Source organism: Falco cherrug, chromosome 15 (assembly GCF_023634085.1).
Source record: "Falco cherrug isolate bFalChe1 chromosome 15, bFalChe1.pri, whole genome shotgun sequence".
Lineage (NCBI taxonomy): Eukaryota > Metazoa > Chordata > Aves > Falconiformes > Falconidae > Falco > Falco cherrug.
The window spans coordinates 14,335,174-14,362,477 of NC_073711.1; the positions used below are offsets into that span (position 1 = coordinate 14,335,174).

Consider the following 27,304-nt stretch of genomic DNA (forward strand, 5'->3'; position numbering starts at 1 on the left):
AGCTCCATCCATGGACCAGGTATCACCCACATGGGGAAACCTGTAAGGAATGATGCTGTCATGTTCCTTGAGTTCAAGGCAGGACTTGCATCTCGTCTTTCATTGTCTAGGCAAATCTATGGAATTTGCTAGGTAGAGCAGTGTAAAATTCCCAGAAATGCAAAGCTAATGGTTTTTTGCTTTTTTGCTTGCATGTGGTGCAGACGTTGCGATGAGGATCTGGTAATTTAAATTGTGGGGACCTGGAAGCCCCACCACGAGGTCTGTAGCCATCTTGCTGATTGATAAAGAGGCAAAAAAATAATGAATTAGGCAAAACAAGGAATGAGACAATGTTTCAGATTTTCCCCTCCAAAGAGTAGTAATTTATTGAACATTTAAAGCTCCTAATTAAGTATATAAACCAATCACTCTGTCTCCCTCCCTCTCCCTTTTAATAAGGTTTCCAGAGCAAAGCAAAGGTGTGAAGTCGGTCAGGCTCTCCTCAGAGGATTAAGGAAAATTGTGTAAGTTATATTTAATTCAATTAATCTTTCCAGATAGGTCCTAAATCATGTCATCAATCTATTTGATTCCACAGGCATAATCCTTAACATGCAGCTGCCTCACACAATAAGCCAGGGACATGCTCGGCTGCATTCAAGGGAAATAAATTTAATTATAAACACATCATAGAGTCGAACATTTCCTGAATTTGGAATTCAATGTCTTGTCAGCCTTCCAGACGAGAACAACATCAAACTTTTATAGGGAAGCAGACTCTGTCCTGAATTTATATGTACTGGCAAGCACCTTAACTGGAGGAAAGCATAAAAACTATGTTTTTTAAACATTTTAAAACTTAAAGCTACTTTCATCTTCAGTAGAACTACTCACAGTGTCAAATAAAGCCAGGAGTATGGTTACTAGAATTTGTCATAAAAAGGGAGAAATAAAAAAATCTATCTGGTCCAGATGGCCACAGCATCACACTCAAAATACTGAGGGTTGCAGAGGGACTGGAGGGGCAGGGGGCTACAAGCCATTCACAGCCCATGTGAGTGGCCAGAAGTTCAACTTCTCACTGTGTTTAAAACCTGGGGGCTCCATTTGGTGCCAGTTGTTACTCAGTGATGCCACCGAGGACCTTACATGTGAGGTTGATCTCGCTGTGATCGTGTGACTTAGTAAGCTGAGGTACACGGGGACCAGAAGTCACTCGGTAAGCCATGACCTGGTGCGCAAGGAGGGGCAAGCATCCTGCAAAGAGGGTCATTGGGTTCTTCCAGGGGTGAAGAAGCCAAGCCCTGGGTGTCCACAGGAGGATCAGAGCCCCTCCTGACCAGCAGAAGCCTGTTAACGCTAATTAGGCACATCATAGGGCATCTGGATTTATTAGGACATAAATAATTCTGTTTTCCTCTTTTATTTACTTGTTACTCTAACTCAGTATTGCCTCCTCAGCCATACAGATGCCCAGTTCTTTCTGGATTCCTTTAAAAGTAATGATTGATGGTTGTTTTACTGCATGAGATTTTTTAGTATAACCTCAGGTTATACTAAACCTGAGTTTAGTATATTGTATATTGTATAACAGATGTTTTCAAGGAATTTTATGCTTTGGAAGTTCTATGAAAAAGTTGCAGAAAGAAAAAAGAAGTTTGAAATCCCTGAAACATCCACTTCCAAAATTTTCTCACACTTTTCCAGTTAGGGAGGCAAAATTAGTTTTTATTTAGAAATGTGAAGTTATACTTTAAAGAATTAACAAAATGAAGTGTTTTCATTGCTCCTCCAGTGATAAAGCAAGAGTCCAGGCAGCAAGCACCAAAAGTGTGAGAGGCAGCACAGCTCTTGAGGTGCTCGTGAGGCTGAGCAATGGCTTTTAGTGTTTCAAACGAAGGTGTCTGTATTAGTGTATTATATATCATAAATGTATAATGGGGGAAAACTGTTCTGCCAATAGCTTCATTAGTTCAGATTAAATTTTTAATCTTCACTTTTGGCAGGCTTAATTATTAAAGCTAATTTCACGGTAGTTGGTGTGTTTCTTGTTAGCTTTGGCCCCTCTTGGGAGGTAACACCTATGTTTTATGTGGCAGTTTTCCCATGACCTGCCAGCTCCCACCTACCAATTCACCCTCTCCCATCCTCCATGGTTTGCGTTTAGCTTGTTGTTTCTAATGTTTCAACAATAAATAGGTTTAGTTTATCACCAAATCAAAGTTGTGCTGGTCTCAAGTGCTTGTGGTTGCTTCCACACGGCGCTTTTTTCTGTGTCTGAGTGGGATGTATCGGTGTGTTTTTTGTATTTTCTTTTCCTCAGCTGTTCTACAGACTGTCTTGTGGTATTTTATCAGTCACTGAGATTGAGAAGTTTTGAGCTGAGGCATAAGAGATCAGGCATTTTCCTCCTGCCAGGGAGACGCGCTGAAGCGGATGCTGGGGGAAAGGCACAGGTTGCTTGGTGGGGCTGGGGGGGCCTGGGAGGCAGCCCCAAGTCCCAGGGCAGTGGGGAGGTAGCAATGGGCTCACCAGCAATGGGCTGTCACCTCCTGCACATATCTGGGATGGTGGCAGCTCCCCTGCATCATGTGCAATAACCTCACCATGCCCACAGCACTGTTCCTGCCACAGCAACAGAGAAAAGCTTTGGAACTATAAAACCGAGCAAGTGCAGAAGCCCAGGAGTAAATCCCAGGGGATGAAAAGGCCACCTTTATACTATATCAATTTCCCATACAGCCCATCAAACATTTTCTTTACTTGTTACATGTTAATTTAGGTTGTGACAGCTTTTTCTAAGTGCCCTTTAAATTCGCTTATAATGTAGAGGAAGAGCAGGAGATCAAGAGAGATAATTATTTGTTCAAACCTCTGCTGCAACTTCATGTACAAACTAGAAAATCTCAGTTCAAGTCAGAGGAAAGGAGAGCCCAAGCACTGCTTATTGCCTTTCTGTAGTATGTAGCGTTAGCCACATACAGTTATTTCACCTGGTATTTTATTAGTCTTTTCCCCACGCTTCCCTGGCGTGGTGGCAGGGCAAGTGTAGGAGAACAAAAACCCGCCTGTGGAGAAAAGGCACCCGTGGTTGCTGAGCTGCATCAGAAGCCATTATTTTTAGATGACATCTTTATCTGTGCAGGTTTTGCATCTCTCTCAGGTAACCCTGGGACACCTTGCCAGAAAATTTAGTTGTTTCCAGTTTCTACTTTTGTTTTTACACAGTTAGTAGCTTCTCAGGAAGAGCGAAGCTTTCACCGATCAAACAGCAATATTCATGATACTTTTTACTAAAGGTTCTAGAAAAAAATCTGTTACTCAAATTCTAGGATATTTTATATTTACAAGAAACTAGATAGTATTAATGAAAAATAGGTGCCAAGTATTTTGGTGATTGTTTGCAAGTGTTTTCATAAGCATCTCAGTACAACGATAATTAAATCTGTAGAAATATTTTCCACTGCTACTTTTTCTGTTGCAATTAATACAGAATGTTTTTTTCAACCTCTAGGTGATGCCTTCACTGTTGTAAGTGCATCAAACTAAAGACAGCATATATCAAGGTAAAGATGTCACTGTTGCCTGTGATTAACCTCTTAGACTACAATCTCTTTATCTCGAAAACAGCAAGGAGGAGCAGGCAGGTCTTGCCAGGGGTGGCAAGATATCGTCTGACAGCGCAGAAGCAAATGACCGTGGCTACGTGGGGACATGCATGTTGGGAGATGGCCCACAAACTGGACACTGGCTGCTGCTGCATGCCACCTCGTCCCACAGCAAAGCAAGTGATGGGCTCCTCTTGCATTGCACCACCTGGTAATCTCTGGGGAGGAAAGCTGGGTTATCACTAGGGACTTCAATCTGACTGTCATACGGAGGTCTCAGGCTGTCAGTGCTAAAATGTCCTTGAAATATTTCATACTTATAGTTGGCAGTCTCCTAACCCCAAAATTGTTGTGTTTGGCACGGGAGAAATCTGTATTAGACCTTCTCGTGATGGGGAAAGAGAGAAGGTAAGTTTTTAAGAATTGAAAATGAGTGATTTACCTGGCTACAATTAATTCTGGATGGGCTACACTGCCAAGACAGCTTTACTTGCCTTCATGATGGAAGGCAATTTGGTAACAGCAGGTGTTGCAGTGTAGTAGACCAAGTATAATAAGATTCAGTGGAAACAGAAGCTAGTGCAAACTGAAAAAAAAAGGTAGTGCATTTTCTGGAGTGAGGAAAATTAACTCTGGGAACAATTTGCAAAAGAGTTGTGGTCAAGTCGTTATTACAGAAACACAACCAGATTTTTCTCTCTGAAATCTACACTCTGGTTCCCACAGAGACTGGACGTGCAGCAGGAATTAATGCGGGACAGCGCGGCGGCCAGCCAAGGCACTGTGTTGGGAGGGATCATCACAGCGGTCCACTCCAGCTCGGCTCTTTCTGAATCTATGAAAACATCCATCCAAGTGGGTATTTCACTCTCTTCTGCGTTTCCCTGTTTATGTTTAAAGCAACGTGTTTAGGCACAGTGATGTGGCATGGCAAAAGTTTCTTTAGACAGAAATTACGTTAAGAAGAAGCAAAAGCTTCAACAGAAAGGAGAATGTTTTCCTGATGCTCCTTTGCACCCATGTGGTCCCTGAGAAGGGTCTGTTCCCCTATCAGTGCTGGGATTATTTGGGGTCACACGTTTTGATTACAGCATCGTCTTCATGGGCAGTGGGTGCCTCACAGCCCCATGTTGTCTTGGGTAGGTGTAATATGGGAGTGCCTGGAGGGCAAGTTGGCATCCCCCCCTATTTTTGGGCTACCCAGAGCCAAGTGAGATCCCTCCCAGGCCCCAAGTTTGGCAGGTGGGGTTGTGGTGTGTGCCTGGAGCAGGTACAGCACCCAGGACAGGCAAGTCTGGCTTTAAGGCTTAATTTTCAAAGTAATTTCAGGGGAAGATCAGGGGAGAAGTGCAGTTTTCCAGACCCTGGCTCTTGCTTGGGAACAGTCTTTGGGATGAGATTTCATCTTTATGTGTTTGGGGACGTTGGGGGTCAGAGCAGCTAATTGAGGTTAAATTAGATCCAAGTGACAAATGTTCCAGCTTCAGTGGCATTGCATTTAGTTGCCACAGCAGAATTTTGACCCCTGATTTGGAGGAAAATGGGAGTTTTGCCTTCAAGATTCACTTTGCTTTACTCAGCTAATACACCAGCATCAGACTGTTAGGTGTATTGTTATGTTTTTGCTTGTGCCTTAATTATTGCTAACAACCTGCCCTTTACATCATGTAACATTACCACTCTCCTTCGGATTATCTCTGCTCTCATAGAGATAGCAGCATGCCAATTAGTGTCCCTATTGGTAATTGCTGCCTCAAAAAGGGTGAGAAGTATGTCTTTTGGAGGGCTTTGAAGCTCAGGTAGACCTGATCTCTCCAGTGTGTGTTTAGCAGGAAACTAAACCACAGAGAAAACCCAAGGAGAGAAAGCCAGAAAACTGGGAAATGGGCTTTGGTGGAGGTGGAAAAAAAGATGGGGAAAAAAGAATTTTTTAAATGGTATCAGGCATGGGCATGCACCTGGATGAAAGAAGCTGTGACTCAGCTCACTCAAGAGGGGTCATACTTCCAAAATATCAGTGTAGTTCTCTGCAGAGGGTATTTTCTTATGGCTTTAGTACTGGCCATCGCCTGCTCCGTATCTTAGAGGAGTTAGCAGGGCTGATGGCACACATTACTTCTGGTCGGGAGATATGAAGACGACTTGATTTTACTTTGCAACCTGTTAGGCAGGTTCGCCAGGGGAGCTGGGCTCCCCGTAGGACAGGAGGGAAAGGTAGCTCCTCCACCAAGGACTAAGAGCAGGACTCTGACTTGCTCCAGTCCTGTTAGATAAGCCACCTTGTGAAAGGTGTCAGCAGTGCCTCACAGGGGCCTGAGAAAAGCACAGATAGCTCTTCTGCAGTCAGAGCCAGCAGAACCCATGGTGTCATCACAGCCCTGCCTGCAACCACACGCCTGGAGTCAGCCACAGGACTGCACACTGAGCCATCCGCAAGCACACTGCCTGGCCAGTCGGGAGGAGGAGGAGGAGGAGGGGTGCATCTCGAAACGCTTCCCATGCAAACAGTCACCAGCAAACACTTGGGTTTTTTTAGCAAGAGCAAAGTGCAATCCATTCACATTCTGCTGCATTGAATTAACGTGACAGATTAGCTCACAGCGATGGATCATTGTGGGGGAAGATGTCTGGAACAACTCACTGAGAGCAAAGTTCTCTGAAAATCCTGCAGAAGCTATCCTTTGACCAGTAAAAGGCCATCCTTTGACCAGTTTTGAGTGGGGATGCTCTTTGTCCATGACATTTTAGCCTAAAGATGTCACACGTAGTTGAATTCTCCTCCTCCATGCTCCATCCTGGTAGTCTCATGGTGAGAGAAGAGATGTAAATCCACTGTCACCCTGTCTCAATGTATAATATGCTTATCCCTTTGCCTGATAAGCCCCTGAGCAGTCTGGAAAGAGGTGTGTGTAAAGGAAATGATGTTTCTGAGATGTAAGTGAGCAGTACTGGGTTTGGGGCAGAGCTCTGTGCTGAGATGATTACCAGTGGTGTGGCAGGGATGGAGAATTTGCTACAAGGCAGTAGCTTTGCCAGCTGATGGAGGCTATAATTAAGCACAGCATCTGCATATACACGCTGCTGGAAGAGGCTTCCGAAAATACCTTCCAAAAAAGGTTTCCCTACCTGCGAGACAGGAGCTGTCTCCTGTCCTCCCCTTTGGGTTGAGTCTGGCTCTGAGCAGATTGAGGAGTGTAGAGGGACAGGGGGAGGCCAGGCCCCCATCACTGGTAGCTTGGCACCACCCTGGCGTGGAGTGGTGTTGGCGTCCATCCTCCCGGTCCTCTCTTCCACTCCACCTTAGCAGTTGTAGCAAGTGAGCAGTTCTGTTTCATCCCATTGGAAAACAGGAGTAAAGAGCCCTGCTGTGATTATGGCCCTTTCCACTCCTCCAGACCTCTGGAAATGGATCTTTATTAACATTATTGTCAGCCATAATGAATTCATTTCCATTCCCATCACTAAAACAATGTTGGTGCCTGGTAAGTCACATTATTTTCACTTATCTTCAGAGTTAATTGCTTCCCAGTGTTTATTTTCTCAGGAGCAGAAAAAGCATCACTCATTGCCGAGCAGAAGCTTTCTCCACCCTCATGCCTGCTCTTTCTCCACCACGGTGTGGTCTCTCCTCTCTTTTCCCATCAGTTAGGGAAGGGTGAAGACACTGTGCCTCCATCTCAAGCCTGAGCTCCCTCTCTGCACAGCCCTGAGGGGCTGGCTGGAGGAGGCATGGAAAGGTGCTGTTTTTTCTGTACCAACAGCAGGGTCCTCCAAGTGTTGCCAGTCCCAGCTCAAAGCATACAGGAGGAGCAACCCACACCCCCCCTGGTTTGTAGGTGAGCATTAATTAGCCCATAGCAGATGCACAGACACTTGCTATTCTTTGCCTAGAAAGTCATTGCGTCCAAATGTGGGAGAGGGAGACCAAAGGCAGCTCAGAGACGTTGCCCCCGGGCAGCCAACGTTGCAAATAGTGATTTTTCTTGGCAGGAGGAAGGAGAAAGGATTTTGCTGTTGGATGTCTGTCTTTAGGAAAATGGTCTGGTTTCTTTATAACTCTTCCTTATGCTTCTAAGTCCTTAAAACCCTTATAAATATATATAGGACAAAAAGGTGTCTTTTTACTTGTTTTGTATATAAGCAGGATAAGGCCTTGGTTTCCTCTTTCAGCTGAAAGGGTCAGAAAAGTCAGTGCCATGCTACATCCTCTTAAGGGAAAAGACTGGAATCGTATCCAAGGCTTTAATATTTGTCAGACAATGGTTTCTTATTTTTGTGTCAAAGAACAGGACAGAAATTAAAGAAGGGGCACATTTATTTCAAAATCTAATTGTTGAATTTTACATTTCTATTGCAACATATACGTTGGTAATGTGCGCACAAGGACCTGAAAAACAATTATAGAAATCTAATATTAGAGATCAAAAGTAAGGCAAAGCAGGGGAATCGAGCATGTAATTTGTTCATTGTTCATTTATCAGACTCAACACGAATATTTTTGTATCTGAGACTTGGACTCAGGGGAGTTACATCATGCAATCATGGAGCCTTTCTTTGAAAAACGCTTTTTACATTAAAAAAAAAACAATAACAACAACAGCATTTGTCTAACAGATCACAGCTGAAGCAAAGCAGTTTTATTTCCAGCAATAGAAATTGGTTAAGAGAATTAGTGGCTGTCGGAGGCATCAAGCTGTGTGTGATAATGAGATGGGTTATAAATAGTGTCATTAATTCACATGTCCTTCCAGCACATGCCACTCCAGTTAATGTACAAATCCCAAATCCCTCAATGCAAAATACACTGACCTCCTCATTAAAGTATCTAATAGCATGAAGCCTGTTTGCACGTATCTGCTTGTCTAGTGCTCTGGATCAGGGATAATTACAGGGGAGCGTTTCTGCTCCTAAGCTAAGAGGTGGAAGCATTTCTGTCACCAGACAATAAGGCTTTCCTCATCTCTCGTGCTGCTTTTTCCAAGTGTTGAGGTGTGTTATGGGACCGCACGTCTCCCTGTGCGCTGCGAGGAGAGGCTGCTCCGGCACCAACGCTGGGGTGATTCAGCACCCTCCAAAACCTCTGTCTCGCAGCATCCCCTGAGATCTCGCTGCCGGGCCCCTAAAGCTTGATATAGATGTACCTTCTTCATCCCTCTGCTTACTCCACTAGCAGCAACTTTTCTGCCATGGAAGGGTCACTGCTGACGGCAGCTGGCGTTGGTCTCTGTTGAAGGCTCAGCCGGGTCCCCAGGGCAGCTGACCAGAGGGATTTCCTGCAGGAAATTGCCTGGCCCCATCCCTTGCAGGCAGCCCTGGTGTTTCTCGCTTGTTGGAAAAGAAACACTTTTTATGGGGAGCAGAGACGGGGTGCTCGCTGTGCCTGGGGCTGTACGGAAAGGGCCCAGCACCTCAGTGTGCACCATTGCTAGCGAACAGCCTTATACTGGAAGGAAAGGCAGAAGCAACCGTTGTATTTTTTTTTTTCCTTTTTCACTATTTTTCTAACAGGCCTCTGGAGAAGTGAACATACTTCTGGGAAGTGCCTGGAGAGAGAAATTATTGTCAACATGGTCTGAAGTTTCCAGCAAATGCATCCTGCCTCGCCTATCTCAGGGCTCTCCGGGAGGATGTTGGTGCCACAGACGTGAGTACAGCTGGAGCATCGACCGTAGGAAACCACCGCTGCAATCTGTAAACTGGTCTTTAGTTCTCTGTCAGCATCACATGCAGCCTGAGTAATATTTGTCCTGTTTCCATATTAAGAAAGAGAATATACTGGGTGTTTTTAACGGACGGGCAAACTACCCCTGTGCAATATTATGGCTCTTGTCAGTGACAGTTTCCATGGCGTTCATGTTCTCTTTTTCCGTCTCGGAGTTAGCACAATTTCATTAGCTCCAAAGATAGTGTTTAAATTGCCCATCTTGTTAATAAATTAAACCCTGGTAATTATGGGCTTTTCTAAATAATCTAATAAGAATGCTTCTGCTTTGACGGGGGGAGTTTAACTGTAAAACCAATATTTATAATGTACTTACAGAAACTGTGATCAACAGGAATGCCTTGCCTGGAGAGTAAAGGTCCTCTCTACCCAGTATAGCCAGAGTCCAGCTTCTTGATGGGAAAAGGAGCTACAGCTTTAAATGCAGGGACCATTGAGCCAGTTGTCATTTCATCAAGGGATTCAGAGAATCTTTGCTTAAAGTTCTCCTTTCCCACTGCTGACACCTTCCCCAGCCAATCTGATCCCACTGCAGCTGCATGGGGCACGGTGCAGCCCACGGGACAGGATGCCCTGCGGAGCAGGGATGGTGCATCCCCACTGGCCACCTATGTTACGGAGGTACAGTCTGGTTTTGTTTGGTTGCTTTTTTTTATTAGTGACATGGCTGATTTTGATGTTGCTCGGGTGGATCTACACTGTAGCCGAGCACGGAGCTGTGTCAGAGAAGTTGTGCGGTTCAGCTCTCTCTAATGTAAAATATTCACAAGAGCAAGAGCTAAGGTGGAGCAGGAGACTTGTGCGGTGTGTCCCTCCCATGTGCTGGCTGCACTGCCACGATTCAGCTGTGCCTTGGAAAAAAACCCATTCAGAATGAACTTTAATTAGCCTGGCTATTGTTTGAAAGAGCATTAAAATGCATGCATATGGATTGGAGCAACAGAGTGATAAATAGTAAGTGGGATGAGAGCTGCCTTCAGCTCATCTGTGTTTTGGGGGATTTTATTCCTTAAAGTATCTTTCTGGAGATTAAGTCATGAGGCCAGAACAACCTGAAGGACCTGCAGGGAGTGAAGCTGCTGCTTTCTTTCCAATGACTTTCCTTGCACTGAACTCTGCATCCCTCCCAACAGAGACCACAGGCTGCTCCTGCAGCACCAGCACAGCCAGTCTTAAACCCTCCTGTACTAAGGGATCATTGCTTTAGAGGGTAGTTACTGCAAAATGCAATCCCACAGCTACCAGGTCACTGAAACACATCAGCATTTGCTTATGCAGAGACAGAAGGGTCAAGCCTGCGTTGGAAAATCTCCCTGTCTGGGGTTTGTGGTGGGGCATCCACCCTAAGACTGCTTGCCAAGCCCAAACACCCTCAAATCATGCTATTGACTTACAAACCATGAGATTTAGAAAGTAATTTAGCTGGTGGGTTTTGGTTGTTCTTTTTTTTTTTTGCCTTCTAGGATTTAAGTCTTCAGAGAACACATATTCAGGCTTTATTCTGAGCCTTTCAGAGAAGCAAAGAAGACACCGAGATCCTCTGTAATCACCTGCCTCCGGGAGCTGCAGCTCCACAGACGGTACCAGGTATCAGAGCTGGCAAAATCACGGCGATTTGGGGCTGGCTTGTCTGGCTGTGGTGGGTAATGTGTTCACTGCAATGACAGGGAAGCGTTACTGCTGTTGTGCAAGAATACTCTGTATAATTCCCAATGTGTGTGTTCAGAAAAAGAAGCCAGAAATCCATGGCAGGAATGCGGAGAACTGAGGCCCAAGTGGCCTGTTTGGGCACCTCCAGGACTAGGGGGACTGGTACTGAGGGCAAATGAAGCGGTGAGGGAGCTGGGCTGTGATTTTGGGCTGAGAAGCCAAAAGTCAACCCAAGCGGCTTCTCTGAAACCAGCCCAAAGCTGCAAAGAGCCAATGTCTATGAAACGTCTACAGATGCTTCATTATGTAAAATTATTCCCTTTTGAAACTCGGCTAAAATAATCCGGTTCTGTGGTGCAATGCTGCTGGCTGGGCAGTGCTGGCTCGCCGTGCCCACGTTGGTGTTTCTCGTTCAGCTTCTTGCAGCGCTGGGATGAAGATGAGTCTGAGTGTCGGGCTGGGGACTAACGCCAGAACAACTGATTTAATACCTGGTCTGGTCTCAGCGGTTCCTCTGTGGATTAGGTATGGCATTTGGCTTTTTGGCATTTATAACCTGGTTCTCAGGACAGTGGACTTTGCCTTGGTGACAGCTGCAGGCCTGCCTTCATCCTCCGCTATTGCTCTGAGAGCTGCCAGTTCTGGAAGTGGCAGAAAGCATATATAGCTTTTTCTGGAAGAAATTAAAGATGGCTTTTTTATAGTGGTAGATGTCACACACCAACTGGCTTATAAATATAATTTTAATGCCTAAAAAAGGTGATAATCACCTTTATACTTGCTTAATAGTATCATTTTAAAGTGAATTACTGACATCATATATTACCTTCTTCCCCTGTAGTAAATGGTCTCTCCCTGCTGTATTTTATTACTTATTGTAAATTCATTCAAGCAGTATATTTTGCTTTCAGCAAGGTACCCTCAGTTACTTTTTCTGTCCAGGATAAATTGAGATAAATTTTGCCTGTGCCTGGGTTTTGCTCATGGCATCCATCTTTGCCCATGAAAAGTTACATCTGGAGTTGAACAGGACTTGAGAAATGATAATATCATATCGCAGAAAGTTACAGATCACCAGTCCACAGTCAGACTGTGTACAGAGGGCTCATTGAAGCAGCCAGGAGTTTAATAGGAAGTGAAAAATGTAAAGAAATGTGATGTATTCTGGAATGTTTATCCTGATAAAGTAGTAAGTACATTACAAGAAAATGTCACTAGTTATCTACCATGCCATCATAAGAGTATACAGTAGCATATCACCCCTGGCACCACTGTTTGTCACTAGTTACCATTTTTGTCCTTGGAGGTCTATGGATTTATTGCTAGAGCTATAGAAATGTGAATTGCTTCTTTAGGGGGGAAGGGGAGACTTCAGATAAGAGATCTCCATCCCTTTGCTGACAATTCTGTGCTTCCAGGGCTTAGCAAATTGCGTAGCTATGGCCACTGTGTTGTCAAATCAAAAAAAAAGCCGGGAGGCTGGCAATGTGGCAATGAAATGTCTGCATGCCTTTTAGGAAACCCCACGGGGTGCCCCGAGACGCAACAATTCTACTCCCAGCTCTGGATACCCCAGGATCGGTCCATGACGGGGTCCAGTGGCTGTGTTAAGGATGGATGTTGGCAGATACCCCATCGCAGCCACCCTTGCTGCAAAGCGATGCCTGCTGTGGCTAGTCAGAGCAGTAGCTCAAACACAGAGTGCTGGATGGAAAAATAATAATTATTCAGATCCCCCAGGTTACGGGGCTGCCTGCAGCAGCACTCAGCATCCCAACTGCTTTTTCCTGCAGCAGTGGAGAGCGCAAACAGCAAAACTGTTCTCTCCTGAACTGTTATCGTTCGCTCCTCACCAGCATCAAGTGTTTTATTTAAAAGCGTTTAAGTATGCAAAGCTCATTTTGGATTTGTATTATTAGAATTTTTAAGTGGACAAGGGTGTGATTTTTCTCATTACAAGAAAGAAATGTGACATTTTAGCTCAAAGTGAGTTTTTTGGTGCTAGGTTACAAAAGGCAGGTAATGAAATATGCCGACTTTTAACAACGGCAGTGAACGCCTGGCAGGGCTGCGCTGTTCCTAGGGAGGCAAACCTCTCTTGTCAGCTCAGGTCCACATGGCAAGGGGAGGGAAACCTGGGAGTTTCTGCTCATCTTGTGGCAGAGTGGTTCAAAACCTATCTTTGGGGATACTTCTGGGCATTGCTGGAAATCCTATTTCAAACCTGACTGTTTTTGAAGCCGAGCAGTGTGTTAAAGCCTACTCTGTTTCCAGTTCCCTCTGTGAGGGCTCACAATACATTTCACTGCAAATTTCCCTATTTTTTTTTTACAGTACTGATGAAAGGGCAGGTCCGTATGGTAGGAGCACTTGTGGAAGGAGATGCCTGGGCTCTGCTGGGCTGTCTGTGTTGGCTAACCACTGTAAAACCTCTGAAGTTTATTCTGTCCACACATGCTGCTGAGAAGAGAAGAGCAGTTCCTCTGGAGGCTTTAGCATTCTGTAAGTAAAATCGATTTTTAGATCATGGGGCTGAGTTGAAAGCCAGTTGGGATGGATTTTGTTTAACTTCCCTATTTAAATAGCTCATGTTGTTTGAATACTTATATTTGCTTTTTGATTAGCTCACCCATGTTAGTGACTTGTATGTCTGTATCTTGTGTCTTTGGAAAAAAATAAGCAGCTGTCATGTAGGGCTACAATAGGTATTAACCAATGTCTGACGTACAGAAAGTTAATGTTACGGCCCCTTAACCCAAGCAGGGCATGAAAACCTCAGCTCATCAGGTGCCACTAGGACATCATCTTGCCATTCTTGCCAGCTCTTCTCACTGTTGATTTCTCCTGTGGTTGGTATTTTTTGGGCTGTCAAGAGCGCTAGGATCACAACTGTGCTGTTGTTATCTTGCAATAACCTCGCACACCGCTATAATAGCTAAGCTGTGAAGGGCAAGGTCACCTCTGATGCTTGCAAAGCCAATTAGGACTTACAGAGCACTAAACTCAGATTTCTTCAAGCCATTTAATTTTATTGATCTGACACATTTTTATTTCCAGATTACTCACTCTTGGGAACCATCCAGGTTTCATAGTGCGAAGGACTGTGTAAAATGTAATGATTCAGCACTCCCAGTGTGGCCGACTGTGGATTTTGTTAACCTTGCAAGCTACATTTAAGACGCAAGGCAGGGCTTGAAGAGCACCATCATATATCTGATGCTCTTCTGAAAGAGTTCTCCAATTTGCATTTCCTTCTTGTCGTCTTTAAAGTCAAAACACATCCTTCACCTCTTTCTTGGTTAAATCCTAGGATTTTCCTGGAGGGGAGGTTCCCAGCACATAAGAGAATTCAGCAATTCAGACAGTGCACGGATTGATACTTAACTAACTCTTCTTCCAAAAATTACTGTACAGGTTGTTAAGTTTTTCCCTGTAGCTAATGGGTCTCAGATCAGAGAGGTGGCACTTCAGGGGAGAAGCTGGAGCTCACCCTCACCCACGGAAAGTGCAGCACAGCTGCATGCTGTCGCTGTGTCCTTAACAGCCTTGTGAGTGCTGGCTCCAGGCACACACGGGCATTTCCTGGAGATTCCAGCATGAGCAAAAGGACTTTGCTGGCAATTTAATGCCTTTTTGCACGGGAAAGATACATTCTTTTTGCTTCAGCTGAATTGAGAGGCTTAAAATCCCAAGAAAGGAAATACAGTGCTTCTAGATTAATAGAGAGAGATATACTGTAAACACTTTAGTATGTTGTGCAATAAAAAGAGCCCTCATGCCTTATAAATACAGGCACTTAGCTTATCATGTGCATGTAGTCAGTTCTCCAGTATCCACAGGCTGCTCGAAGGGCACACAGCTGAGCTGCTCTGAAGCCACTGAAGCTGCCTTTGTACGTGTTTCTCCTGCTTTGGGAGTTATCTTGGACTGAGAACGACTCCGGGAAGAGCAATCGTCATTGCCCTGAGCCTGGGTGCAGGGCAGAGAAACCATGCTGGCTGTGTGAGGATCTGGCTTGTGTTTAAAACCGGTAGCAGCCATTCTCATTACTCTAGGTAACACGGAAATCCCTCTTACGCTGCTGCTGACACACAGGATGCCTGGACGTAGGGACCGGCAACAAAGGTATGTGGCTGTAGAGTGATGGTCGGAGCATCTTTGTGTGAAGGATCTGCAGAATTATCTGAAGAGCTGAGAGGGGTCTGTTATCTGCAGAGTTATTCTCCTAACTGAGCTAGCTGTGCCTTCGGGGTTTGCAGACTTTCCTTGCTCTGTAGCCAAGCAATCCTATAATCCAGTGAAATCTGGCTGATGAAAATCCATGCTGTCACACTCCATTAGAGGATGGCCAGGGACAGGCACTAGACAGGACAAGCTAGACTGATTGCAAATGCCTCATTTCTTTCAGAAATCAGACTAGAAATCTTCCCAGCACACTTAGGCTGGTTGCAAGCAGCTCTAAGTATATGTGAGATGGGAATGATGGCCTGCAAAGTCAAACAAGAGCAGGATGCTGAGAGCTGCTAAGATGTAGAACCTTTCCTCATCAGCAGCCCAGTTTGAATTTCGTGGATTTCCATGGTTTTTCTTTTCAGTCTTTAGTCATCACCTCTTCCTTTGAGGCTATTATGGCTGTGGCTGCCCGGCTCCTCTTCCCCTGCCCATGTGAGTTCATCCCAGGGACGCACCAAGCCCTGAGCTTGCACAAACCCAACCGGGTGCTTGTGGGGCTGGTGGCAATGGGCTGGCAGCCACCCTCTGCAGGACCGTCGGTTACCTCTCCTCTGAAAAAAAGTATCACCACTACCTTGAATTTGATGTGAGATACTGTATTTCTATCCATCACAGGAATTAGACGTTTAGTTGAATGGCAAGTTGCGAATTACCACGCTTTCCAAGTATTTGTTCCCCTGGCCTTGACTACAAGCCAAGGAGGAACTGATCCAAACAGATTTCTCCCTTTGCTCACCTGAGGCTCCCATTCCTCCTTCAAAATGCTTTTTCAAATTTCTTTTGAGGAACAATACCTCCAAATAAGGTAGTAGAGAATATATAACGAAGTATGAGAAGATTTCTGTGGGATCCATCATATTGTCACGTTCCCAGTTCACCTCCTTGCCTCAGATTCCCTTTGTTCCCCCTCCATCCTCCCACCAGCCTCCCTGTTTGTTCTTTTTCTGTTTGACTGCCTACTTTCACATTAATTTTGGCTTTCCTTCAGTCTTGTAATGCTGTATCTATTCCTTGAATTTACTATAGTTTGATATCGTGTTTCACGAGTCACTGCTGGGAACGGTAGAGTTTGAAGTAGATAAAAAAACCCAACAAGCTGGTTCTTACAGATCCATAAAACTAATTTGAATTCATGCTCTTTTTTCCCCCTTATAAACCTTTGTGGATTCTTTCCTCCACACACACAACCCAAAAGCTGATGAAGTAAATACATGTATGTATTGCACGTGGTGATGACTGTATGCTGGGGATGGAGGGCACCCACAATTTCTTTCCTTTTCCATCTGCATGGGTGCTAAATTAACACGCCACAGAAAGTCTGAATCATGTTTCCTTCCTAAGTTTTCTCTAATCCTTTTTCCCCCTAGTTAAATTAACTTTACAACCCACAGTGAGGAAATTCAGTGGTAGCAAATTGAGCATGCATCCCCATTTACATCTTTCCTAGCGAAATGCTGCATGGCAGCAACAGTGAATCCCCAGCACTTCTCTGGCCAAAAATTACTTTTCCCCACTTTTTCTTTGATTATTCTTTATTGAACTTGTTTTCTCTAATACAGCAGGAAGAATGCTGATGCTTAGAGGAATTCGTACTCACCAAACAAATAAGTTCTCCATGCAACTTCACTTTGGTGTTTTATCACCTTCAGAAATTGTTCCTAAGCTTGTATATGCTGCTAAGAACATTAGTCTTTAAAGAACTTTGTGCTATGGTGGGGTAAGATGATTAAGTTGGCAAGGATTTCTGTTGTGGTGTCATCATGATTTTCATTAGTACAGTGAATTATGACAGCTTGTTCTCTGCTCAAATTGATGTGATTACTGCTCTGGATCCCTGGCACATTTCACTAGCACCTGACATCTGGAAGAGAAAGGTGGGAGGCAAAGCAAGCTCTCAAAGTTGCTGTGTGATGCACACTGACAGTCTCATTTGTTCCAGCAGCTGCAGCAGCCAAGGGTAATGGCCTTTGTTGGTCAGCAGAGCTAATGCAATTCTTGCAAAGATAAAACAAATAGCTCTTGTGATTAGTGACGGAAAATGCCATCAAATGATGTGTTGTGCTGAATAGGCAGTGACTGGAATTGGCAGCACGTCCTTTACTTTAAAGTAACGTGTCAGAAGTGGGTGGGCGAGTTGGAGAATTATTTTAAAAAGAACAGAAAGCCTGCACCAAGTGTACACCAAGCTCAAGGCCCATATCAGAACAGAAATAATTGTTCCAGTTTGTTAAATGGAAGATAGTTCTACCAACAGAACTATAAAGGGATTAATTTCTAGCTCGTCTACCGAAGGATAAACTCTAGCCCTTGCGTGATGGTGATCCTTGGCGGGCTGGTACTGCACAGGTGCCATTGCTTCTGCAGGAGCTGTGCAGACACGGAGCCTAAAGTGCAGCATGCCCCTGTGTGGTGCCCCACAGCAAAGAGGGAGACAGATGTACCTGCTCTCCTCTGGTATGGGTACAGAGCAGCTGGGTGCTGCGACCTGAACAGGAACAGCCACCACTTCATCCTTGTTCTCCCTTTAGGGGAGGCCAGTGATGCTGCCAGATCAGTTTTCACACCTTAGCTGCCTGCAGGAGCCCCTCAGCGTGGGATAGCAGCAAGGGTTGCCCAGCGAGGCTAGGGACACCCACAGTGGCTTGGTCACAATCCTTCCCGTGACCCTCAACAGCCTGCAGTTCACCAGTGTGCATCCAGCACTGCTGATAAAAAGTGATGCTGTCAGCTCGCCTTGCTTTGTACCTGGCATTTAACAGCGGTAGCAAAGGGAGCCACCAAGAACAAGGCAAGTTCACAGGGGAAGTGAATTTTCTTTGCATTACAACGGAAGCTCCTTTTTTGCAGCATTAAGCTTCTCACCAGCAGCTCAAAATGCAGCCCGTTGGCAATGTGGTTTTCTTATGCAGACATATATATTCCAGCACTCATTGCTGGTGATGAATCTTTTCACAGTGATCTTGTTCCCTGCGGAGTCAGCAAAGCCTCACACGCTGCCAGTGCTGTGAGTGTCCGACAGGAAAATCTGATCTGCACTTCCACCGTTAAGCTTCTATTTCCAGCCCTGAAAATTATGCTGGGTGACGTTCAGCAGCCAGGCTCTGTAAAACAGTGTAGACAAGATTGTCAGACGGCTGCCTTGGCAGAAAAATCTGCTCTGGCACTGAGGAAACCACTATACAGGTAAAACAGAGCCCTCACCCAGCCAGGGACACGTGTGAGTGTGAAGCACCGGCGCTGCTGCTGCAAGACCTGAGGAGCCCTGGGTGTGCCATACATGGGCCACCACTGCCTAGGGACTTGGCCAGCACCGTGCATCTCCAAGCAAAGCCAAAGCAACATTTGTGCACGAGCTGCACCTGTATGAAGCAGATTCCCAAAATCCCTGGTGGTATGGGTCCCCTCACAGAAGTTGTCCCAAGCTGCTGGTAGCAGCCATGCCTGTGGCAGGCTGCGGTGGGGGCACTGGGGGGGGGGGGGGGAGGGGGGGGCTGACAAAGGTCTTGGCAGTGCATCCAACCCTTAGCAAAATTTAGGTGCTCTTAACAAAAACCACACACAACTTTCACAGCTCTACACGCAACTTCCCTCACAACAGAGTGAGGTCTTGTGGCTGTCATTATCAAAGATATTTTCTGTACAGCTATGTATTAAACTTTTAAGAAAATAACCAAACCCCATTAATCACTAGCATTACTTACTACTGTGCCAGCCAAGGATTACTTCAATACTTATTTTAATGGATTGCTCAGCTAGGAATGATTTTAAGGTTAAAGGTCTTGGAAGACTCTTTTTATAAGCTTTCTGAAATCTAGTCCATCTCTAATTTCCATATGTCTCACACAGCACTAGGCTAATGTAATGCATCACCACATAAATCCCTCTCTGATAAAATTATCCTGGGTATTACAAAAATTCAAAGCATTATTCTTAACTACGTGTGTCTTTTTCAGATGTCTCACAAGTTGAGACATAAGCCTGGTGTGTTGGAGACTTTTTTTTCCTTAATGATAGCTGGAATAGGAAGTTTAAGATGATACCTGGTAGCTTAGATCGTCCATGTCAGCACATCACAGACAGAACTGGCTTTTTATAAAACAGCTCTTAATAGAAAAGAGCTAACTTCCATTCTTGTGTTCTCAGACTCAAATTTTGGCCCCACTTCCAGTGTTTTTTATCCCACGACCCAAGCTGCTTCCTCTAACATCATGTAAAACACTGATGTGACTCCTTTGCTCTTTCATCATAGATTTCCCTAAACAATTTCAGTATATTCTCTGCTACCCATGATGTACAACCAGCAGTCTAAGCAGCAAGAGCACTCTGCTTCTGATAGCTGCCTGGTTGACTGTCCAGTCATGATCTCCTGCAGAGGAGACAGGGAATGCTGTTATCCCATTAATTCTGGTATGCATGACTCTACACTCAGCTAGGACCAGACAGCTTTTTGCCTTCTCTATCCCTTGAGTCATTAAGAAATTTCCTAGAAATGGTGTGAGAAGGGCAACATAAGAAGCCAGGCCAGGTCTACCATGGTATATATTACAGGGAAAATTCATGTCTGGATACAGAATCTAGAAGGCGGCAAAAATTTGATTTTTCCAAGAAACGTAAGGAAAGCTTGAAAATACAAGCCTGTTAACACCTCACAAAGTCAATGCAGCACCTGGAAGGCTATAGAAGAGGAGACAAACTGGAAAGGAAGCCTTTTTTCTACATTGGCAAAAAAACACGGTAAGGGAAAAGTCTCATATGTGAAGTCATACGCAATGGCTGTAGCAAGGAAATCATTATATCAAAGCCAGCAGACTTTGTACATAAAAGATATGAAGAAAAAACCAAGAAAAAACACACAGCACGTGAAGTGAGCAATGATTCAGACAAGGAGACTGTGCCAGTATCTAACACTACCCCAGCAAACCAGCAGAACAGTGTACCTTAAGCTATCTTCAGATGCAAGAACCAGCCCCACGCAGCCCCCAGGAGCCAGCTCGCTCAGAAGCAGCCAGGGAGGTTACCTGCAAGAGCCTGAGTAACTTACCTGGGAGTTAGTAAGTTCCATGTAAGCTGTGTCGCATCTGTTCTATGCCAAAGCCGGTTGTAAAGCAAAGCTGAGCCAGCAGTTCAGAATTGAAGGTGGCTGAAGAAAGCAAAGGCAAACTTAAGTTTACAGAGAGACCAAGGGCCTCAGAAACCATTTTAAAAAGATTTGTTGTTTTAACTTAACCTAATAAAACCGTCGCCCTGAAGTCCTTGAATACCACCACCGGCATAGCTGCACTGCGCATGAAAGGAATACAAAGTTCACCTTTGGCTGGATAAGTATCACCTATTCAAGGCTGTTCAGTGCTTCTGGGTGCCAAGTTTTCTTTTTCAAGTGTATCTGAAATTATGAGATGCCCAGACAGCCAGGCTCTTGCCCTTACCAGCAGTGAAGGTGGTTACTCTCTGAACACAAGTTTTGTATTGGCTTGCAATGAGGAGGACTCTCCTCACAGGGTTATTTAATGCAAATCCCATGACAATTCTTAAAACTGCAAGCTGCCAGCCAGGTTTCCCAAGCCAATATGTTTCCAATAAGAAGTGCTTGTTTTATTTACAGGTTACCATTAAAGAGTACATTTGCACCACATTATTAAACCGATATTACTGAGAATGATGTGGCCAGAATAGCTATTCATGCCTCATGGCCATCAATGATTTATGCTGAGCCCACTGCCATCCTTCCCCCTCATCTGTGCTGACATTCCTTCGTGAATATTTAAGGTAATGTCTGCTCTCATCTCTCGTTCAGAATCAAACACAAGCACACTACAGCACACGATGGGTATTTGCAATTCAACACAGAGCGCGCTGACACGTGATGAATGCTGGCAATGACCGGGTACAGCACCGCTTTAGTTGTAAAGGGGCAATACTTGCGAGGCTGCTTTGGGGTGCAGACTGTATAACTCTCACCAATAAGCCTTTGAAACTTTGCCTGGGAAGTGAATGCAGATTATCGGAGCTCTTCCTTATTTAAGTACAGGAACGTTTGATGGGGCAGGAGTTGAGTGGCGGTGGTGCCATCAAATGTGAAGGGCACCTGGCTGGCTCAGCCCATGGGGGGAGATTCACCATCCCAGGGCATGAGCACGTGCCCTGCCTCAGCCCTGGGGGCTTCCCCAGGAGGGCAGCTCTGCTGCTGGCGTGCCAGCACAGCTAACCGTGCGAGCCAGCAGTGACAGCAGAGCTCATTCCTCCACGAGCGCGCTGACCTTGCGTGACAGAGTTGGTAGTGAAAGACATTTCAAACCACTCCTGAATGGGAACACCAGGTTATTTGTTTGTTTAGTGAAGCGACACCTCGCTGCCTGCAGGGCCATGTATGCCACTGTTAAACCTTCTCAACCAATATATACATAAAGCAAATTCTGCACAGCTGTGGTTGTGTGTTCTTCTTATTGTGATCCCTTGGACATATTCCTGGCCTACAATTGGGCTGTCAAAAATACAGTAATCTGTCCCCAGTGCCTGCAGCATTTGTGCTGCGGAGCTACTGGGAGATGCACATGATGCAGGAGGGGCAGGAGCACCAGGGTTATTAATAGCACCTGCCTCTGCAGCTTTTTAGCAGAGCACCACCCATGCAAAAACAATCTCCATCTTGCCTCCGCACACCCTGAGTGTGGCATTGGAAATAATTCAGCTTGCAAAAGAAGGACAGGCTTGAGGCAGTGAGGCTGTCACACAGGACACTGTCCTGCCACATGCCCCCTCCCTCCACCTGCTCTACCTGAATCCTCCCATGGGACTGCGAGGTCCCCTGGGCTGAGCCGTGGCTCTGCTCCCTCCTTGACCATGGGGACTCTGCCAGAGCTGAGTGGGAACAGGATTGCCCGGGGTGTTGCTAAGAGCAGCAAGAAGGATGCCGGATGCCCTCCAACTCCCCTCTGCACCTCGCATCCACTTGGTCCTCCAGCATCACCTTGGCACTGGCCTGAGTTTACAGCTCACCTTCACCAGGACGCATGCCAGCGAAACAGAGCAGGTTCTACCAGCTTTCCAAAGTCCTTCCAGTTTTAGGCATTCCAGAGACATCACAACATTTAAGCAAAATACCGTAAGCATGAGTTTCCTCCCACCTGTGTTTTCTTACTATACCTCAAAGTCAGGTGGGAGCCATGCTCCTTCTGCCTGGCTTGCTTTTCACTCTCTGCAAGTGGAAACTGGGGTGTCACCGGGCCATTTGTGACTGAGGGAACTGCCTCTCTCCATCTCCTCATGCTTCCTCGGTTCAATTGTTGCAATCATTCTTGCTTGGAGAGTGTTCCTTGCATTTGAAAATCTCTCCCTGCTTAGAATCCCCTGGAAACACCACTGCAAGTAGCTTTGCCTGTTACACAAATTACACAGCCTGCTGGAAGATTTAGAGAGTTTTCAATACCTCTGGCAGTGCCAGGGCAACACCACCACAGCAGCCTCAGCTGCAGGCAAAGTCACCTGGCCACTGCCCTTGGGCCAGGCTGGGATGCAGCCAGGACCCCTGCAGGTGACTGCCACACCGAGAATGGGGACATCCTTGTGTGCCACTTGGGTTACCACAGGCTCCAGCTGTAACATCACTGTTGATTCAGAACATCTTCTAAATAAAATCCTGTGTATTGTTCACAATTTATATCTTTTTTATCACTATTTATATCTGGGGACTCTCCCATTATGTCTTCGGAATGAAAGAAACACAGTAAAGCGCTCCCAAGGTTATTAGTGATATAAACATTTAAGTTGTGCAAACCTGTGAATATTCACTCACATGAACTTAGGCTTTTCTTACATCCACCTCCTGATCAAGGTGTCAGACAAAAGCAGACATTCTCTAGGATACTTCATATGTGCGTTTGGGGGCTAAATAATAACCTGCATCATTGCTGTAGCTGCAAATATACATTTCAATGTATATGGGAAATTACATTCTTCCAAACATAAGAACAAAAGTTGTGGGGATTATGTGGTTACATAGTTGAAATATGCTTGTAGAAATAGCTGGAAAATGTTCTGGTGGTTGGTCTCAGCTTGCCTCCTTTTTAAGGGGAAATAGTGGAGGAAATGCAGGCCAGTCTGAACCTGCAGGATCTAACAAGATGTTGGTGTTCAACAGCAGAGTTTGCAAGACAGTATGTTCTGTTTAACTTAAAAAAAACATACGCTCATTGCAAGCAGTGATATAGTGAAACTGCCAAACAAGAAGGAGACTCCTTTACCCAAATGGAGATCAGACATTAGAACAGGCAAAACCTCCTTGGCTTCAGCGTGATTTATTCACAGCACGATCTGAAAATCCTCTGTGCTGCTTTGCTGGCATAAAGAGCCACCAAGGGATGAAAAGCTTCAGCAGAGACCAAGCGAGGTGTGCTGAGCCTTTTGTGGTCTCCCCTCATTGCTCACCAGTCCCTGGGCAGCAGCAAAGCTGGGCACCACAGAGCTCTGGCTCTGCTCCAGCTCAGCCTTTGCTGGCACCCTGAGCCATACAGCAAGGGAAAGCTGGTGCCAAAGCAAATGCATTAGCACAGTCCACTGGCAGCTTGTTCTCTTTATTATAACTGAGATGTTTGAAAAATATCCCTGGTTTTGTTCACCGGAATGCTGGCAACAAGGCAGGGAATCTAGAGGAGCATCACACGGGGAATAATGACAGGTTAAGTGTTATTTTCATTACAGTCACATTAGTGTGATTAGTGAACGTGGTCACAGCGCAAAGGGAATTTGCTGTCCTCTCTCCATTCTCCATTACTGGAAACATTAATCCAAAACCAAACGCACCTCTCCTTCCCAAAACCTTGCTCACATCTTTCATTCTCCTTCCCTGCTGCAGTCTGCAAGCCTTCAGCTTGCTGGCGTGCTTTGGATGGTTTCTAAAACATCATCAGATGGCATCCATGGATAGTTAATACCCATGGATGTGTTTTCTGTGCATAGGTTTCCCAGCACAGGGACTGTCTTCCTCACTGTGCACCACCTAAATACAGAAATCTTCAGCTGTAAGACGGTCCCATGGTACTGTCAATACAGAGCCGCTTTTGAGCTCTGTTCTGTGCAGTCATGCACCTTGCTTCACATCCCTAAAGCATCTGAAAAATGAGCAAAGGGTCTCGCCCTTTCAGAAAAGGAAGAAAAAAATCCTCTAAAAATTCCTGTAAGTCTGGAAGATAGAAACACAAGGAGTGGGCAAGGGCAAATGATGCCCAGGGAAATCATCACCCAAACTGAGGAAGCAAGAACCTTGAAGGAAACAGAAAATTGAGCTTGGATAATTTTCCAATTCATTAACTGCTGAAATGGAGCAAATTCCACATCTGGACCTGGCTTCATTTAATTGCAGGTTTGGGTCACATTGACATCTTACTGCCTAAGCCCATCCCTCTCTAACCAGACTAGGAAGCCCGTCCCCCAGAGAGGCAGTCACTCAGCAGTGCTGTCCCATTGCAGATATTCCTGTCAAACAGCTCTAAGCCGCCCATCCAGGATTTACAACCAACCTTTTGAACCCAACTCTGCTTTTCAAAGCCACAGCAGCCCATGTTACCTCATGCCCTGAAATCCTGAAGGTAAACCAAGCATCATCTGCCTGCACAGAGCTACCAGAGGTTGGAAACACTGTTGTTCTCACTCTTTGATCCCACTGAGATGGTCTGGAAATGCTGCACTGTGACAGCACTGGGTGATGAGGAACAGACCCAAAGCACCAGGCTGCAACAGGACAGTTGGCAGTTAAATCGTGCAGCGTGTAATTGTCTGCATGATTCCTGACAGCTCCAAAAGTTTGGGGGCAGGAGGGCCAAACAACAACAACAACAAAAAAAAACAAAAAAAAAAAGTACATGCACAGATTTAGTCACCCTCAGTCCATATTTAGGCACCTACATGCATGGCCCACTTTCCAGCTGGGACAGACAGGATTTTAGTTGCAAGAACTGAGATCAAACTTAGCAGGATGCCCACACACTTCAGCATCCCACACACTTAATACCCATGATTGTTACAACATAGCAACTAGTCTGTAATTAGTTCAGATGTTGCTAGAGCTGCCTTTGTATTACTTATGAGTCATGCTACTAAAATATTCTTTATTCATTATCCAAATCCTTTTCATTTCAGTGCCAGCCATTACCATGTTGCCGGCTACACAGCACTCTGTCAGGCTTGTCAAAGCCAAGTGCTTTCTGATAGGGATCTTCATATTTAATCTGACGAAGAGTTACTTTACAAAAAAGTGAGATCAAAAAGGTTCATCTCTGTGCAGAAGAAGAAAGAAAAACTTAAACGCATCTCAAAGTAAGGGATTTTCTCCTTGTTGCTTCTCCAGGCATACATCTACGATTCGAAGAACCACTTTCAAACTTGGCTTAAATTGTTCTGTCAGTTAATTAAATATTTGTATTTTAATGCCTTTCTAGTTAACTAGAGAGGAAAAAGGCTCATGAAAAACTCAAGCTGAATCTAAAACTTTTTTTCATCTTTAATATAATATATGGAACAGAAAAGGGAAAATGTAGATGAAATGTTTATGACAAGCAAATAAAAGTAATATCAGAAAATTCCTTTGGGCAGATTCTGTTCTAGGCCACTAGTATTTACTAGGATTTATTTTTTTATTCACTGTGTTATTAAATCACTGGGTTGGAAAGTCCTTGGGTCATTTTAAACTGCTGCCTCATTGATTTCTTATTCCTAAAGCATGCTTAATACAGGATTGTTATTAGAGCCAATAATGATGATCCCTCGATCTCCCTCAGCACTGGGCTGATTGTCTAAATGCTCTTGCTGTTGAAGAGGGACACTCTCAGATTAATTCAGGCCTCAAGATCAGGCTTGTAAATAAAGGAGTAGGTTAAAAAAAATAATAATCTGACATCATCAGTAAAGTTCCTATAAAAAACACAGTAAGAAATGAGCACCTCATCTCGCTGTTTGCCAGCTTGCGTGCAGCCAGCCCGATGCAGGGAGCAAGCAGAGACTGCAGCTTGACAGGAGAGCATCCTGCTGCACAGCAGGGCCCTTGGGTGCTGAGCCACTGCTGATTTAAAGACTACACATTTGGGTGCTTTAGACTGCATCTATTATTTCTCACTGCCAAAGTACAAGCTGGTGTCTCCTCCGAGTCTAGTATTTTATGGGAGTGGTGTTTTTCTATTTGTTAATAGAGTTAATTTCATAATCTCATCATGTTCTGCATTTCTAAAATCTTTTAAAGTTCTTCCTGAATGTTGCTCTTCTTTTCCAATTCAGTTGTATGCTTTAAATAATTGGTTTTACCACAAACTGGAATTCATTACTTTACATTTTGGAAAATACACTCTCAAATGCATCTGCTTCTGAAGCCTAAAGAAGAGATTCAATTTATTTCTGAGGTTTCTTGCACCCCTTTTCAAATGGCACACCACCTTTGCCCTGCAAACAGACAGCTCTGCGCTTTCCTGTTTAGTACATCTAACTGGTTAATGTCTTCTAACTTCATCCTTCTGTTTCTGTTGTCTACTCCTTTTTACTCCTTGTTAATTTACTTAGTGTTTCTCTTTAGCCTTTGGAAACCTGCTGTATCTACGCTTCAAAGAGCAACCGCTCTCCTTCCCAGATCTGCACCAGATCTGGAGATTTTTTTCTGAGCCCTGCAAGCACTGGGGAAGGGAAAAGGCCAACCCTGGTACCTCTTGGCACAGCGCTGCACCAATATAACAAGATTACTGGTGCTAGTGGTGCCCAAGACAGGCCTGTAATGTATTATCTGTGCCAGAGGAAGTCAAACTGCAGTTCAGAATAATCTTTGAACTATTCAGTTTAGCAATCTAATTATTTCCCAATTAGAAAGGACATTGCAGAAGTGGAGTACAGAACGCTATCAACAAGACAAAGAAAACTTCCAAAGCATTAATCTAGAAATAAAATTAAATTTCTATTTTTAAGTGGAATCAAAACTTTTTCCCCCTATGTCATCTGCCTTTTTGCTTTCAATAAAATCTCTGGGTGCATCCCTTTCTGAAAGCGCAAAAGCTCAGCACTAGGATGTACTTGCTGCCTTTCAGGAGAGGCCAGACTCAGTGGCATCATTTCCTACAGGCATTACAGACCCAGA

At 44.8% G+C, this 27,304-nt stretch overlaps 1 long non-coding RNA gene across 10 annotated transcripts; it reads left to right on the forward strand.

Annotated features, from left to right (window-relative positions):
- The first annotated feature begins 1,663 nt into the window (after positions 1-1,663).
- Positions 1,664-25,714, forward strand: LOC106630955 (uncharacterized). Of its 10 annotated transcripts, XR_003558776.2 has the most exons (4): positions 1,664-4,445; positions 9,099-10,899; positions 11,379-11,487; positions 13,297-21,611. It is a non-coding gene; the product is annotated as an uncharacterized LOC106630955 (long non-coding RNA). The 10 variants fall into 10 exon arrangements; XR_008735279.1 differs by adding an exon at positions 25,330-25,714 and having other exon boundaries at positions 9,099-20,961; XR_008735278.1 differs by having other exon boundaries at positions 9,099-9,234; positions 10,776-22,852.
- Positions 25,715-27,304: the final 1,590 nt, after the last annotated feature.